This window comes from Panthera onca, chromosome B4 (assembly GCF_046562875.1).
Source record: "Panthera onca isolate mPanOnc1 chromosome B4, mPanOnc1 haplotype 2, whole genome shotgun sequence".
NCBI classification, from domain to species: domain Eukaryota; kingdom Metazoa; phylum Chordata; class Mammalia; order Carnivora; family Felidae; genus Panthera; species Panthera onca.
The window spans coordinates 114,259,268-114,277,381 of NC_138345.1; the positions used below are offsets into that span (position 1 = coordinate 114,259,268).

Below are 18,114 nucleotides of genomic sequence, written 5' to 3' on the forward strand. Positions count from 1 at the left end.
TGGATGTGGGAAAGGGAACAGCTCGACACCCTAACCTTACCAAGAAAATGTAATGCTCTGTTATTATTTTGAGGCTTCAGGAGTCACAGGAGAAGGAAATCCTGGACTAATGGCCAAGAAGCAGAGCAGCCTAGGACAGATAACATCGCTGTTTCTTCCACAGCAAAGGCAAGGCTGCCTTTTACTACCAACAACATTGGTGTGATAGATCCTTGTGGAGAACAGGGCCATGAGCTGGTGAACCTACTGACCTTCATTTAATTTCTTCAGCAAAGCTAGAATCTTAAAATAGTAATAATAATAATAATAATAATAATTATTATTATTATTATTATTATTATAATGAAAAACAAAACAAAACCTCAAAATGAATCCAATGTGTTCATTTCACAATCCACTGAAGACATGTAGATTTAATATCAATCAAGTATCCACAGAACATTTGGTTTAACCAGTTACTTAAACTCCACTTAAGTTAAGCACTGTCTTATTCAAGCACTCAAAACGGAGGCTTTGCCAGTTCATTGGCAATTTGCCTGCTGGTAACTGGTTTCCACATGATCCCGACTGAAACCAAATTCCCCCCGGCTGGGAGATTCTCGTTTTCTCTAGGCCACCAATTCATGCCTATTGTCCTCTCTCAAGCCTGGCTGAGAAACTGTGCTCCTGGAGCCCCTAAATTACTCAGGAGAGTCTACCTGCCCTGAACATGCAAGCTGGCACTCTTTACCTGTCTACAGATGGTGGACAATCGAAAGTTCCTGAGAGTTTTGTTCCTCAAGCCAAAACGTTCAAAAATCGAGGAGAGGACCCTGAGCATTTTTTTCTAGTCCTTTCCAAGCCTCACTGTGGCTCAAGTTCACCCAAGAATATACAGATGCCTGGACTACTGTCAGAAAGGACTCTGCTACGGAGAAATGTGTTAAGCTATATTGTGAGGACGCCATATCCACACAACAGAAAAATACAAGCTGTAGAAAAATGAGATGAAGGGACAGCTTGTAGATTCCAAGAGACTTAAGAGGTACGACAACCCATGTGACGTTAGAACTCAGTTGATTCCCATTTCAAACAAACACAAGGTGAAAAAAACAAACAAAAAAACAGAAGAAAATTTGGAACACTTGGAAGACAACTGAAAATTTGAACATCAGTTGGGTGTATGACAACATCAAGGACTTACTGCTATTTCTGTTTGAATGTAATAATGGTATTGTGGTTTTTAAAAAAAAAACAGGGGGCGCCTGGGTGGCTCAGTCGGTTAAGTGTCCGACTTCGGCTGAGGTCAGGATCTCACGGTATGTGAGTTCGAGCCCTGCATCGGGCTCTGTGCTTACTGCTCAGAGCCTGGAGCCTGTTTCAGATTCTGTGTCTCCCTCTCTCTCTGACCCTCCCCCGTTCATGCTCTGTCCCTCTCTGTCTCAAAAATAAATAAACGTTAAAAAACAAAACAAAACAAAACAAAAAAAAAAACAGTTTACATCTGGTAGAGAAATGTACTGAAATATTTTGATAATATTTGAGAATAATGTGATGATAAAATGATATGATGTTTAGAATTTGCTTCAAAAAGGAGGCATAAATAGAAACATAGAGGAAGCAAGGCTGGCCTTTAGTTGATACTTATTGCATCTGGGTTTTAGGTTCATGGGGGTAAGTGGGGTTCATTATGCCGTTTTGGTCTACTTTCAGAACATTTGTGAAAATTTCCATAATAAAATTTAAATCTCCCTAGGTTCGCAAACTGTTGTATTTCCCCCCCCACCAACCTTAACACACTCATGTGCATACTCATACATATCAACCACCTGTTCCAACGTGAACTCAAGGCTTATTCCCCAGAGAAGAAGAAAAAGAAAGTGGGAGTAGAACACTTTTGTACTGTGTACAAATACAAACAAGTTTCAGAGTTTCTCATGAGTTGTACTAGTTCTAGACTGAGGCATGTAGAAGAACTGTTACTAACATCAAATCAGTCTAGTTACTTTTAGTAAAAGACTAAAAGACTAGTTCCCTAACCTTTTAAATTAAAGCAATTTGTTTCTTTCTTCATAAACTTCCCCTGCCTGCAGTTCATGAGGTTTATGTGTTTGTGTATGTGTGCAAAGGGCCACCATGTACATTCGTGCAGGTTGTGCATAGCACAAGGGCTTCACATCTAACGGGGCACCCTTCAAGTTGTCAACACTGTACATTTGCATTTTTATGATGAGAACTGTCTTGCAAGTGGAAATAAAATGTCTTGTTCTAACAAAACGAGTGTTTAATTAACTTTCCAACAGACGGAAGCAAATGTGGTCTGAAGATACAGGCTCCTTTTCTAATTATGGACTTACCATATGGAGTAGCAGTGGACCTGATCTGCCTAACTACCTGAGTTTGAATTCCCTCCCCCAAAACCACTCACTGACTTTATTATAATCTTCATAAGTTACTTAATAGCCCAGAGCTCAAGTTTCTTCATCTGTAAAATGGGATTATAAAATTGAGAGCATTGGTCAAAGCCCTAAATGTATACGAAACAGTTGCCTGGCAAATCATAAGCCTTCAACCAGTGTTAGAGATTAGCTATTATCATAGCTACTCGTACACATCTAATTTTGGGGGGGGGGGGGGGGGGCGTGCATGTGTGTGTTGTGTCGTTTATAAATTCATTGAATAAATTATTGCAATGGACTTCAAAAAGACTATATCCACTAATTCAGACTATTTTAAAAACAGGACATCTTTTTGTAACCAAGTTTTGAAGGATGTGGCAAAGTTCAAGGTCCAGGTAAGCAGCAGGGGTGTATCAGCCTTCCTGCACACAGGAGCTATGTGCATATGCTGATCAAGAGCTCTGTGACCAAATATTCTGGGGTTTTTCCATCCTAACTACTTGGCCAGGAAGTCTGTAATGGGAAAAGATCCAGTGGGAGTTGCCAGCCACAAAGGGGTATTACCCCACAGGCAGAATAGAGTCAAAACGTTTCAAGAGGTTAAAAGTCTATTTTTAAAAGGAAAGAACACAGAGTATGCCTTTAACTTGGTGTTAAAAATAAACTCAGCTGCCTCCTTTACACTTCCCACCCCCTCCCCCTGTCCTCCCATACCCTGCACTGCCCATAGGGAAGAAAGACTACTAGTGTTTCATTCTGTTTCTTCTCATGAGTTTCTCTTTTTCTTTTCTTTTTTTTTTCATCTTTGGCCAAACATGAGCTACTTGGTGTTCAGTTCACAAAACAAGTTGCATTCTCTCTCAAAATTTCCTCAGGGATCCCCAGGAAGCAGGTTGGATTATAATTTAGAATTAACCCATGTCAGGGACTAAGGAAAAAATCCACACTGAGATAAACAAAATGGATCCCTGCCAGCTTTCTCCCATGCCTGGGAAGTGTCTGCAGGGGAGGTCATTCAGGCAAGACGGCCTTTCACAGAATGGTATTTAATATCGGGGTTTAAGCACAGGCTTTTCCTGAGGCATGGTTACCCATAGAAACACGGCTTTGCTGAGTTGCTTTCAATAAATTCCATTAAACAACCACAAAAATCCTATAGATCAGATGTGGCAGTCTTTGTTCACACACACAAAAAAAGCTAATCTGTAGAGCCGAGAAGCTGCTGTCTGGAGTGAATAATCTTGATTTCTTAATGTATGTAGATAGTAGCGGGATTTCAAGACCCCAGTGGGAGGCAAAGATGTTGAAGAATAAAGAGGCACAGGTCTGTGCACAGTCCTGCTACTTCATTGGGGTGGGGGAGAGATGAAGGGTCACTGGGAACTTGTTTATTTAAAAAGAGCTTTTTTAAATGTCTATTTATTTATTTTGAGAGAGAAAAAGGATGTGTGCGTGCGGGGGAGGGGCAGAGAGAGGGAGACACAGAATCCAAAGCAGGCTCCAGACTCTGAGCTGTCACCACAGAGCCCAATGCGAGGCTCGAACCCACAAACCGTGGGATCATGACCTGAGCTGAAGTCGTACACTTAACCAACCGAGGCACCCAAGCGGCCCAAAAGATTTTTTAAAAAAGAGACAGCCCTTAGTTAACATAAGATAAGGGAGAAAGCAACAGAATTCATTTTAAGAAATAAAGTTCTAGTCTCAGGTCAGCCTCTGACTTGAAATGTGACCTCAGTCAAGCCATTCATTTTCCTACAGTTTCCTTTCAGAACAATTCTTTAATAGGAATATATAACTGTTAAATTATATATAATTGACAAAAAATATTGCATCAAAGCACTTAAACAAGTTTAAAATCTCGTTCAGATTTAATGAAGTGATTTTTAATGAAGTGCATGTCTAGAAAGGTAGAAGGGAAATTTCATCAATAAAGGTTGAGGTCTAGCCAATTGTTGTCCATTTTTCATGAAAAGAAAACACTCTAGTATATATTGGAGACACTAGCACCTAATCGAATATGCCTTGAAAACGGAATAAAGGTAAAATGATGGGTTCCTAGCTGGCAAGGATCAGCTTCTGGGGCACTCTGAAGTTGTGGCAAGTTCCGTATGTATATGCAACTATTTTTCAAATGTATACAGATTGGTTGTGATTAATAAGATATAATTGATAAATTAAAAATTCCTTAATTTTATTTCTGTATATGTATTAATAAAATAAAACCTCATTTTAAAACATTAGCAAAATCAAGTAAATTTTCAGCATATGTTTTTTCTTTGTTTTTCAGCACTGACCATTGTGGATTTATTTGTATTAATCTGTATTAATTAATTTGTATTAAATTGTATTTATTTGTATTAATCTACTTGCTCAAATGATTTCCTCTCCTTGATCTATACTGTATACCGTGTTTAAATTTTACAAAATCAAATGCCAAAACACAATAAGTGTAATGGATAGGAATGTGCATAGCAAGCCGGTATTAAAACATTAGGACTGCCTCATTTCTGGTCCTTACCATTTCAGCAAACACTCCTTCCTGGTCACTCACTATCATTTCTGATGACTCAATTATTGTTGAAATGTGTATCTGATTTTTTTGGGGGGGTCATTTGTGCATTTTTTATTGAGACATAATTGACATATAACATTGTATTAGTTTTAGGAGTACAACATAATGAGATTTGATGCTTGTATATCCTATGAAATGATCACCACAATAAGTTTAGTTAACATCCATCACCTCACATAATTACACATTTTTTTCTTATGATGAGAACTTTTAAGATCTACTTCCTTGGCAACTTACAAATATATAGTTCAGTATCGTTAACCCTCGTTGCCATGCTGCACATTACAGTCCCAGAACTTAATTTATCTTATAACTGGAAGTTTGTGCCTTGCGACCACCTTCATCCATTTCACCTGCCCCCCACTCCCTGCCTCCAGCAACCACTCAACATATATTTCTTGATCAACCAATTCTAAATTACAACTTCTCTCAGCTAGGAATCCTGGAACCTAATATTTAACTTTTTGCCTTAAAAAGGCCTCTGCTACATGAGTTCATTAAGAAAGCAATGGGACAATGATGCTTGTCAGTAACTCAAAGAACTGCACTAAAACAAGGGGAAGAATCAAGTCTACAATAAAAACGTTTGAGTCAGTATCTATTTATTTGTGTTGTTCCAGGAAGGACTGAGGGTGGCTTATGAAGATGCATACAATTAAGCAAGATGCAATCTACTACAATATAAATGAGGAGGGATAAAAGACCAAGAAAATAGGATAGAAAGCATGTGGCAGTGGTGAAGTGAGGACATAAAAAACGTGCCTTGAAATTCTAGGTGCTTCTAAGCACTGAGCAGTTTGATTCTCCCTTTGTACACAGCGAAAGGGAAAAGGGAACCATTATCAGACACCTAATTCATACTGCTTCTTAAATAAACACACACTGGCTTCTCACAAGAGGACTGACTCTTTCAGCTGGCAAGATGAGAGAAAATTCAGGAAGGACAGCATCCCCAAAGCATACTGTTGCAAAGGATCAAACACCGAGGTTAGCCAAAACTTAAGTCAGTAATTAATCCAGTACAGCTCTTCCAACATTTGGCGTAAATTTCTTTGCCTTCTTAAACAGGCAGAAAAGAGTGATTTGCTTCCATTTCATACACCAAGTCAATTACACAGATAAAAATAGAAATAACATGTCCTAGCAAGTGTAATTCTCCGTCCCATCTTATGTCCAGATGTGCTTCCAAATTAGGATCTTTCAGTGCTCTCCAGAACTCTCCCATGGTGACCTTTTACCCCATTTTATTTTCTCTTACGTTGTCCTGTGGCAATTTCCCCCGTTGTAACTGTTAGCCTTGGCACCCCCGGAGCCCTCAGCGAGGTAGAAAAACAGATGGCCTGTAGGAGCAGGCAGTCAGGAGAAGACAGCACAGAACTAGATGAAATGCCCAAGCTGGGACTCTCGGGGATACATTGTGGAGACAGTGTACAATCGGTTTCTGAAGAGAGGCTGTGCCTGCAGCCCATGACTGGACTGGTCAGCTCACTGCTGACTGAGAAGTCCAGAAACAAGTCTGGGAACATCCCCTCTCCCTGGGCACCAGCAAACTCATGAAGCAGACATGCAGTGAGTACCTTCTAGGCACCGGGCACTGAACTAGAGCTAGGGAAAGATAGGCGAAAGGTACAGACTGAGCCACCGCCTTCAGGTTAGCTCGTCTATTATACAGGAATTTCAATATGGTAGTTACACACACCTGCTCTGGATCCAGGTCCTGAATCCTACTTCCATTTTTGCTGTGTCACCCAGGACAAGTCAAATTCCTGGGGCTTCAGTTTTAGCATCTGTGGAATGGAGACAACAACCACATTATAGTGAAATCGCTTGGAACGGCAGTGGCATAGCTTCCACCCCCAGACCACTGCCTCCTCCTGAGATCCCTGTCTCTGCAAGAGTGACCAAAATTGACTGTGTATGTGTTATTCCAGGCACTGTTCAAAGTATGTGACATATTTGAATTCATTTAATCTTTTTCATAGCCTTATACAGAGGGTACTATTATCCACATTTTATACATCAGAGGCAGAGGGATTCAGTGCCTTGCCTAAGGTTCTCAGAGAGGCAAGATATTAAGGCAAGTCATTAAGGGTGCCCACTCTGGGAACAAACTACCTGGGCTCTAGCTAGAAGTCGTGCGACCTTGGGCTAATTACTTCACTTCTCTGGGTCTGCCTCTTGCCTGTTTGCTCTCAACCCAGTCCCCATCTTCCCTGTGACTTCTGAGAACGACATTTCTGCCATCGAGTGTCGGGTTAGCTAGGCCAACGGGATGTAGTGGTAGAGCTTAACACGTAAAAAGGAGAGAAATGTCAAGGCGTTTCGTCCCCTCTCTGGGGTGGCCGCTCTGGAAGTGGCCGCGTCTCCTCCTGGGCTCCAATTCCTGTTGGGCAGCCCAAGAACCTCAGCTCTGGTGACATCCCCTCCACGCCAGCCACCCACCCCCACCCCTGTAACTTGCAAAAGCAGCTTCCTACTGTTGCTCATTCCCAGGTTGCCTTGCCGCCGGTCCTCTGCCTTTTGTGCTCTTGCCATACCCTCGTAGTAGAGCCCTGTATCAAGTTTCCTCTGGTGAGCTACTAGAGTAGCATCATTTTCCTGGTGGACTATGACAGACACATTTTGTACTTCCACTTCTTCATCTGCTAAATGCTAATTGTACCTACCTCACAGGGTTGCTGTGAAATTTAACAAGTGAATATATTTGAAGTACTTAGGACAGAACCAGCACAAAGCAAGTAGCAGCTCTTCTGGAACACGCAGCCAAGGCACCAAATTCCCTTTAGGCTCTTAGGGAGGAGATCCTGAAGCGCAAAGGATGAGAAGCAGCAAATGAGGTAAAGCAAAAGGTAAAAGTGTTTCAGGCAAAGGGATTGGACAACCCGTGGCCAAGGAGTAACAGGGAGCAGGTGCCCTTCTAAGAATCAGGAAAGGAAAGAGATTCAGAAAGACTGGAGCATGTGGACAGCACAAGGTGAGAGGAAAGTCTGGAAAGAATGATGCTGGAAAGGAGAACGGGGCCAAATCGTGCCTTTTTCGTAATGTTAAGGGTGTTAAATTAGTTTTAAAAAGGAGGCCTTTAGACAGAAGTGGCTCTAAATGCCAGGATGACTGACATAAGCAAACCAAAATCTAAGCCTGTAAATGCCTCCAAGTTAAGAAAGTGAAACTTAAGGGTAACCAATTACAAACAAGCTTATACCTAGGCTTAAAGTTACAGCCAATCAAATAATTTCCTTTCTTGGCTTCTACATCCACTCTATGTAAGTCTTTCCTCTGGCTCCTGTCAATGAAGCACTCCTAACCACTTCCAGTTTGGGATTCTATTCCAATTAGAACAGATTTTTGCTCAAATAAACTTGAAAAACTTTTAATATGCCTCAGTTTATTTCTTAACAACTTTGACCCGAGGACAACAGGAAACCATTGGAGCATTTTAATTATCAGAGTGACACAGTGACTTTACAATTTAGAGAGATTTCTTTGGTTGTAATGTCAGCAGTACATGGGGTGGGAAGCAGAAAAGAGATGAAGGCAGGAAGAGCTGTTGGGAGCCCATTGTGTGTATCCAGTTAGGGGGCAATCGCTTGGACTCAGTGGTGACAGTGAAGTTATTCAGGAGGTAAGAGTGATGAGATGGGCATTGGATTGGAAGAGGCAGCCAAGGGAGAAGAGGGATCAAAAATGATGACCGGATTTCTGACCTGGGTGAATGCAAACAGCAAGTGGCACAGCAGAGTTGTTCAAAAGATGGGCTCTGGCTTACACAGCCTGCAGCCAAACCCCAGCTCTACCTACAGCTAGCTGTTGAACCTGTGGCAAGGCACCGAATCACTCTGTGCTTCAGATGTGTGGAATGGGGATACTATCTGTACCCTCTGTACCAGGTTTTCGAAAAGGTGAAATGAAGTAAAGCATGTCAGATGCTTGGAACAGAGCCGGTAATATCACGAGCACCATGAATCCCCATCACTATTAGAGATGAGGATCTCAGGAGAAGGCACAATCTCAGCGGTGGGAGCATGATGAATTCAGATCACTCAGTAGTGACTATGAGACATCTATGGAACCAGAGAAAGAGCTCTGGTCTGCACATAAAGTGAGAACAGATAGGCTTATAGGGCACACCCCGGGGAATGTCAACATTTAAGTGACAGTTTCAGGAAGTGGTTTATAATAAGAAATATATATTTGGCCATTGTCCCGTTCCTGACACAGACCTGCTAAAACCCTTCAAATTTCCTGTGATGAGAGCCATCAAGGTGTCTTTTGTGATGTTAATAGGTGACAGTTGGAAAGCACCTAAGGGTGGGGGCTGGTTTCCAGTGGAACCAACAGTATGATTTGAAGGTCAGAACTTTCATTCCTACCTCTCCCCAATCCTGACCTCTTGGGGGGGGGGGGGGGGCATGGCGCGCGGGCTGGACGTGAATCAGTCACCAGCGATCAATGATTTAATCAATCATGCCTGGGTAATGAAGCCTCCATAAAAACCCAAAAGGACAGGGTTTGAGAGAACTGAATCCTTTCCTATAGGGTCTGGCACTGTCTGCAAGTACATGATGTCAGAATTGAATTGAATTGTAGGACATCTAGTTGGGGTCAGAGAACTGCTTGGAAGCATGGGGGCAAAAAATCCACCCACTGGAATTGGAATCAAGAGTCACAGAGGCCCAGGAGGAAAGCAGAGAAAAGCAGGCAGAGAAGTAGGAGGGGAGCCAGCAGTGGCTGCAGTCCAGTTGTGAGCAGAAAACAAAGACCCCATAAAAATAGCAGGAGCTGGGCCTGAGAATTATTGGTGTAACTTGGGGTCTGCACTTATCATCCTCTCCAACCAGGGGTCATAGGACATGGTAGCAAGAAGTGTGTCTCAGCTGACCTGTGAATGAGCAAACACCAGACGTCTACCCATGTCTGATCTTCTGTGCTGACCTTGGTGCCTGGAAATGACACAACCCAATTTTTCTGGTGACTCCACTGAACCCCTGATCTTTTCCTCCATGTGACAAATCACACAGCAGATATTTCTTCTGAGTACAGATAGCTGCTCTGATTGAGAACAAGCATGAATTTGGTTATCTGCCTTCTCCTGTACATAAGGCCATTTATAGGTTCCTCATCTCCCTTCCAAGGTCCAAATAAACCTTCGAGTAATTGTAGCCTCAGACTTTTGTTTTGTTTTGTTAAAGACTCTGATTCCAGAAGGTTGTTCATCTGCTATGTTTATTAAAATCCCAAGACCTGGTCCAAGGCCTCGCTCCCAGGATTCTGATGACAATGCCAGCATTCTGTTCACCCAGAAGAGGTCTTTGCCAGGGGGCACCAGGAGGATTACTCTGATTCCATGCAGAAAGCTTGTGAAATGGCTTTCTATTCTGTCCAGCACAAGCAAGGGGAGTTGTTATTTTTATAAATGTCAGCAGAGCTTTCCACTATATAGTTTTGGGAGATGGTGATAAAACAAAGAGTACTTTTCTCTTGAATTCTGCTACCCCCAAACTTTCATTAACACTCAATTGATTTTAGGGAAGTCCAGCATTAAGCTTTCCACAGCACTTTGGCACAGTAGTACCTGTGCATTTGGGATAACACAATAATTTCTTACTTTAGAAAAAAAAGAACTACTCTGGCAAAATGAACCTTTTAGCTGAGGATGGACTGGTTCCATTTTTCATTCTTCCATTCTCAAAGTTAATTGGGCTGCTGAACTCTCCCAAGCTGCAAAGGAGGTACTAACCAGCATCCAAACCAGCTTGGAAGGGACATGGAGAGAAACCAGAACTAAGGCTGGCCAGTCTGAAAACTAGTAAATGTTATCAAGTTAACAACTTCCCATTTATCAATAGGTACCCAATAAAAAGGGAATATGCATGAGTTTTTTTAAAAGCTTCACAAAAAATAAGGTGTATTAGCATAATTGACTTTACTATGCAGCAGTAATATAAATGGCAATCCACTCTTGTAGAATATTTGTGTTGAAATTAGGACATGGTAGCACATTCAAACACAAGAGCTAATGGAAGCTCTAAATATAGATTATATTCCATCTGGCTGACAAGAGCCTGCCTCAACACATTAACCAGAGGACCAAACCAGAGAAGGGAAATAGCTCTCAAAAATGCAAAAGAGAAAAGAGATTCACTTGGAATTTTATCTGGTAAAATATCAAGTCACAGAATCAAGTCATCTGTTTCATGGACTATTTTTATAACTCAGATGTTAATTTTGATGCTGTCTTTAGATGCATAAAAAGAGATTCTTCTCCCTTTAAACTTGAAAGAGTTTTGTTGAAGTAGGTACCTCACAGCTCATAAATGGCATTCAGTTGTTGAAAATAATTTTGACGATTCGGCTTTGACATTCCCTACATTTGCACAATAAACAGAGCTGCTGTTTCTTTTCTTCCAAAGCCATTTTAAATGTTCGCCCATGGGGACCATGTCCCCTTAGCATTTTGCAAGAGTTATGCTTTGCACTAACCAAACAACAAACTTTTGTTTACATAACAAAATTATTTTTTCCAGTTTCAGCTCTGCTTATTAACAAATTAAAGTAGGTATTTCTCAAGCCAACATCTCCTCTTTGTTTATGGTTGGAGATCTTGACCCATATGACAAAACAAAATCCACTGAGGAGCACAGAAAAGTACCAGCACACAGAAATGTGTCTTTGTAACAACCCCACGGCACACAAGCCATCGTGATAGCCAATGTACTCATAGAAAGTCAACAATGGCTATTTGCAGTTGATCCAGTCCCTCTATTTAGGAGGTTTTTGTGCCATAAATAGATCAGAGAGTCTTGCAAAATGTGTATTTATGGTTAAGCTTTTATGCATTTCAGAATTTGTTTGGAATATTGAGGCATACTATCCTGAGTGTGTTGTTTTCTTTTTGTGCAAACTCTGCTGAAAAACAAGAACAGTGAACAGGATGAAGAAAATGTAATCCAGGCCCTGGGTCGATAGAGAAGATCACCTCTGGGCTTGGGGCCAGTGGGGTTTTAGTTCCCCTTGCTGGGATCTCCAGAGAAACTAACTCCCAAATATTCATCAGACACTGCCCCCCTCCCCGCTTAAAAGCTTCCAATGGTTCCTAATCACTCTGAAATAAAACTTCTGACCCTGGCCAACAAAACCCTACACAATCTAGACGCTTTTCAGACTTTACCAGCCCTGCTATGAGCTGAATTGTGTCCCCCCAAATTTATATATTGAAGTCCTAACCCCCAATACCTCAGAAATTGTGATTGGTTTGGAGATAGGGTATTTAAAGAAGTAATTAAGGTAAAATGGGGTGATCTGAGTGGGCCTTGATCCAGTGTGACTGGTGTCCTTACAAGGAGAAGAGATTAGACACAGGCAGGGATAGAGGAAAGACCATGTGAAGACAGTGGGAGAAGGCAGCCATCTACAAGGAAGTGAGAGAGGCCTGAGAAGAAATAAAACCTGCTGACACCTTGATCTTGCACTTCTAGCCTTCAGAACCTTGAGAATATAAATTTCTGTTACTTAAGCCACTCAGGCTGTGGTTGTTACAGCTGCCCTAACAAACAAATACAAGCCCATTCCCTCTCCACTCCTCCTCTGAGGATTTGCCTCCTTTCTGTTTCTTTCCATATGCCTGACTGGTTCCCACCACAGGTCCTCTGCACTAGCTGTGTGGTCCATCCAATATCTGCATGGCTCGCTCTTGTTTTTCAGGTCTCAAATATCACATCTCCAAAGACTAGATAATGTAGAGTAGTTCCCCTGACCTGACTTTCTTATCTTCTGTACCCCCCAATTAGCTCCCTGAGGACAGACTTTATGTCTCTCTTGTTCACGACATTATCCCCAAGTCTTAGAACAGAGCTCGTCACTTGGTAGGAAACTCAGGAAATATTTTTTTAATAAGTGAATTAACAACCAAACTTTTTGTTAAGTCACTAAAATCAATTAATTGACATGAAAGGCCTGCCACAAGGTAAAGATAACAGAATTGGTTGGGGCAAATTGAACTGAACTGAATGGAATTGAATCAGGTAAATGAATACCAACCAATCTATAGAATTTCATCTTTAAAATTTCATTTTAACTCTCTGTGATCTAGTCTTGACAATGAAGTCTCTGTCTCTCAAAAATAAAGCAAAGAGGGATCTATTAAGAGGGAAGACTATCTGAAGATAGTTCCCTCTGGAGAGGACAATTAGAAGAAAGGGTATCCAAGGAAGATAACTATCCACTGTGTTCCCTCTTGATCTGTTCAAAACTTTAGCCAGTGCATATATAACCTTTAGAAAGAAGCTTTACAAAAGACAAAACTAAGGGTCACCGAAGCTCAGTCAGTTAGGTGACACGCTCTTGGTTTGGCCTCAGGTCATGATCTCATGATTGGTGAGCTTGAGCCCTGGGCTGGCCTCTGCAGCTGTCAGCACAGAGCCTGCTTGGGATTCTCTCTCTCCCCCTTTCTCTCTGTCCCTACCCCATGTGCTCTGTCTCTGTCTCTCTCAAAATTAATAAATAAACTAAAAAAAAAAAAAAAAAAAAAAGATAAAGTTAAGAGTTGAGTAATTACTTGCCTTAAGGATGTCAATGAAATGCTGGCCATTTCCCCATCTGTCCCAAGCACACCATCATTCCTATTTCCTCCCCTTTGTTCCTGTTGATAAGGCTGGGACGACCCTCCCACCCCCCAATGTCTTCCACAAGCTCTCCTGTCAACTGTACATTCCTGTAGTAGGTAGCTCACTTTGAATTATGATTGTTTGCTTAACACATTTGTCTTAACCTGACCTTCGTGAAGGTGGAGACTGGTTTTACTCATGTTAGTAATCACACAAGATTCAGCCCATCAAAGGGCTCCGGGGATACTTGTCGACGGAGTAAATGGAGAGTACTGCTCTTCCCCAAAGACTGCAGCTGACCCATCCAGCTCTCATCCGTGCTCTCCTGCACACCTCTGGATTCTTAGTATCTGCTCCTCCAGCTCCATAGAGCATATCAAGAAGGGCAAAAGAGAGCCCTCAGCCTAATAAACACTTCACCAGAGGCCCAAGTTGAGATGCATTCTACTTACCTGTCTTAATCCAAAAGGAAAAAAATAAATTGGCAGAGCCCTGTTAAGGCTTTAAAAAAAGAGAGATATAATTCACATACCATAAAATTCGTTATTTTAAGGTTGTAATTCAGGAGTATTTAGTATAGTCTTATTGTGCAGCCATCATCACTATATAATTCCAGAATATTTCCATCACCCCAAAATGGAGCCCATAGCCATTAGCAGTCCCTCCCCATTTCTCCTCTCCCATTAGGCCCTGGCAACTACTACTCTACTTTTTATCTCCATGGATTCACCTAATCTGGACATTTCATATAAATATAGTCATACAGTGTGCAGCCCTTTGTCTCTGACTTCTTTTACTTAGCATAATGCTTTCAAGGCCCATTTGTGTCATAGCATGTGTCAAAACATCATTCCTTTTTATGGTTGAGTAATATTCCATTGTGTGGGTACATTTGTTTTTCTTTTCCTCAGTTGATGAACATTTGGGTTGTCACCACTTTTTGTCTATCATAAATAATGTTGCTGTGAACACCCATGTACAAGTTTTTGTATGAACATATGTTTTAAATTATCTTAGACTATATATCTGGGAGTGGAATATTCTGGGTTATAAACACGCATAATAACTTTGTTTTTAACTTATTGAGGAATCGCCAAAGTGTTTCCACAGCAGCTGCACCATTTTACGCTCCCGCCAGCAATATAGGAGGGCAAGGCATTTTCTCTTAGAGATTAGATAATCCCAAAGGAAGGACATTGTCCTTTATAGACTGCCCAAGGTCAAAAGAGAGAGGCAAGAGATGTTTTATTAGGGAGGAGGGTGTTTTATTAGGGGAATGAATGGCTCACAAAGTCCTGCTGACTCATTTTCAGGCAACTTTACCACGGCCTTATAAGATTGAGACTATGTGCTCAATCTTAACACGAAGTGCCTGGGTGTCTACAGCACCTTTGTTCCAAGCAGCATAGCACCTTGGAGACATCATTTAATATGTGCAGTTTTGTTTCCTATTCAGCAGGGAGAGATAGGTCTTCCTTTGCCCACTTAGCTTTATTTCTGGGAATAAGCTTTTCAAGACGTAGGAAGTTCAGTCTTGCTTTAAGCCATCAAACTGCCTGAATGGATATCATCCATTATTTCAGAATTGTTATTCAAACTTTCGGTTAAGGCAAATTTTATATGTCTAATGGCTTTGGGAAGTTAAAAAGACATAAGAGGTTGTGTGTGTGTGTGTGTGTGTGTGTGTGTGTGTGTGTGTGTGCGTGCGCGTGCACATGCATGCAAGTGAGTATGTGTGTATGCATACATATGCCTGTGTGTGTGGGCACCACAGAATGAGGGGTACATGCTGTCCATCAGTAACTATCAACTAACAGAAGCCACCACCTACCCTGTGTATGGCAGCCGGAACCTACCGTCACACTGGCAGATACTAAGTTTCTGTGCCTCCTTGAAAGAAAGCAACACTGACTGTGAATAAAAAAAGATTTTAGGGCACCTGGGTGGCTCAGTCGGTTGAGTGTCCAGCTTCGGCTCAGGTCATGATCTCGCGGTTTGTGGGTTCAAGCCCCGCGTCGGGCTGTGTGCTGACAGCTCGGAGCCTGGAGCCTGCTTCAGATTCTGTGTCTCCCTCTCTCTTTCTGTGCCTCCCCTGCTTGTGCTCTGTCTCTGTCTCTCAAAAATAAATACATGTAAAAAAAAAATTTTTTTTTAAAGAATCTGAATCTAAGGTTTATATGCACGCAACTTATGGATGGAGTAACAACAAATGGAAGAAACATATTTACAAACGAAAGTGAACCTACATTTACTTCGTTAAAATTGATTTTTTTTCCTCTCATCACAGTTTTCTCTATCACACTACTCAACTTCCCTGAAAGAATCAGCACAAAGGTAAAAACACAACAAAACTCCCTCCCTGTTCATAAAACTCCTGTCCTGACTCCCAGTCCACACCCTAAATAAACAGGCAAGACTGCCCATGTCCTAAGTGGATATCTCCCAAAGGCCTTGAACCTAAAGAGAACCTGCTTCCAAGGAGAGGCCATTCCATCCACCCAACTTTCTCGGGCCCCAGAGCTCCTCTCTAACGACAGGCAGCCACAGTGGCTCAGCTGATCTCGGCAGGTGCAACAGCAGAGAGAGGAGAACAGAGGTTAAGAGGGGAGCCAGGAGGGCAAGGTAGCAGATGAGGCCAGCTGTCAATCAACTGTCACTCAACAGCCTGCCCAGCGCTGCTCTCCTGCCCGAGGCTGTGGGGAAGTGTTCTGAGTGGTGTTCCAGGATAGCTCCCTTCCGGCGTGCCAGCAGAGGCAGAGGCATCCTGTGATAAGCTCTGAAACGCAGAGGAGAAAGAAAAACTACAGGAGCAGAGTAGCCTGGACCCTCCCCATCACGTCTCTAAGCCTCCACTTCTCCAGCCCTAAAGCAGAGGTGGGTCAACATGACATCTGAGAGAATACATGTAAGAGCGTTGCTCCTAAATGAATGAAAAACTCACTAACTCAGAGTTAGAGGTTTGAAGGCTTGAGGTTCTGTCAGCACCACCTGGAGCACCTGTCGGAATGCAGACTATGGGCTTCACCCCCAGAGGTTCCATTCATTAGGGTAAGGCCTGCAAATTTGCATTTCTACCTTCCCAGGCAGGGGATGTTGCTGCAGCTGGTCAGGGACCACACCGTGAGAACCATATGAAAGCACAGTGCTAAATGTCAGCTAGTGTTATAACGGGTGATCACACGGTATGTCCATACTGAGTGGTAAGAAGGAAACAAAGTCACTGTCCAGAAAAAGCAAGAAAATAATAAAACATATATAAATACAAAACATATAGTGCTACATTGACAGTACTCAAGTACTGCAATTTAGTCTTTCAAGCCAGAAAGACTAGGAATTAATCAGACAGACATTTTTGACCAACCCCCGTCCTCCAACTTAACAGAAGCAGACCAAGCCCCCCAGTCTGGGCCTGGAGCCCTACTCTCCTACCAAAGGGAGAGGAATCTGAAGGAAATTCTTCTCTCCAAGTCTCAGTCCGGGGGCCGCAACCTTGAACTCAACCACACTCTTCCCTTCCAGATGTCAGAGGGAGAAGCCTCTCAAGGCAGAGGGTACCCTGGAACCCATTTCCTCCTCTTCCATGTTCTTTGCCTTCTTGCCTGGGGAGCTAAGAAGCTGGGCTGAGTGCAAAGTGACTTTCGCTGAAAAGCTCACCAGACCCTGATAACAAGGTCATGAAAAACTACACAAACTACTTAATGCATGTGGGACTTGTGCATGTGGTACAGCATATCCCGTGTTGGAAGCGATACTTTTCTGTTTTTGGTAATCCTTCTTTTGACCTTGGAGCTCACCGAACAGCTCAAATCAGGTGGTATTTATATGTGGAACACGTGACATCTTATGCCCTTTGGCTTAGTGACCCACACAGGAACCAAATGGAAGCCAGACTAGACATCAACGTTGTTCACACAGAGCAAATTGTTCAAATAAATTCCACTTAAAGAATGGTGATTTGGGGGAAGTGAAAGGATTCTCCCTAGATTTGCTTACTGTGAAGTAGAAGGGAAGAGCTTCTTTACTGGTTTGAAATGACAGCTGATAAAATTACATGGAAGGTGATGAAACATCATCCTCTGAGCAACGGTTCTGATCCAATTCAGTACCTCCTCCTCTCTCTTGCCACCTTCCCATTTTACCCACTAAAGAGCTTCTCATATGAAAGGCTAAGAAAACCAACCAATATAAAGTACAGTTGAAACTGAGTGCTAAAAACTTATCCATAATTAAGCTAGGCAATTGCCTCCTGAAAATTAATTGGGACCAACTCTGAGCATACAAGTTGTAAAATCTATAAAGTTATAAAGTTAAAAATCTATGAAGTTATAAAATGTCCAATATCTCATTTTTCTATGTCCCTCCATCCAATTTCCTCTCAAACATCTGCCTCCCTCTCTCTCTCTCTCCCTCCTTCTCCTTCTCTCTGAGTATCCTGCCTTCTCTCTCACTATATTTATTTCATAAACCTGTTTGCAAGAAAGGAAAGAATCCTGGGTTAGTCATTCACACTTTAGTGTGAATTAAGTCAGTGAGTCAACTCTCACAGGAATGAGGTTTC

The 18,114-nt window shown here is 42.1% G+C and overlaps 1 protein-coding gene across 2 annotated transcripts in view; it reads right to left on the reverse strand.

Moving 5' to 3' along the window:
• Positions 1–5,400: 5,400 nt before the first annotated feature.
• LOC132693961 (uncharacterized) overlaps positions 5,401–18,114 on the reverse strand; it is a 183,854-nt gene continuing 171,140 nt past the window's right edge. For both annotated transcript variants that reach the window (XR_013556684.2, XM_078449628.2), the window contains one exon: positions 5,401–6,740. The gene's annotated coding sequence lies outside the window, so the exon portion shown is untranslated. The remainder of the gene's footprint in view (positions 6,741–18,114) is intronic.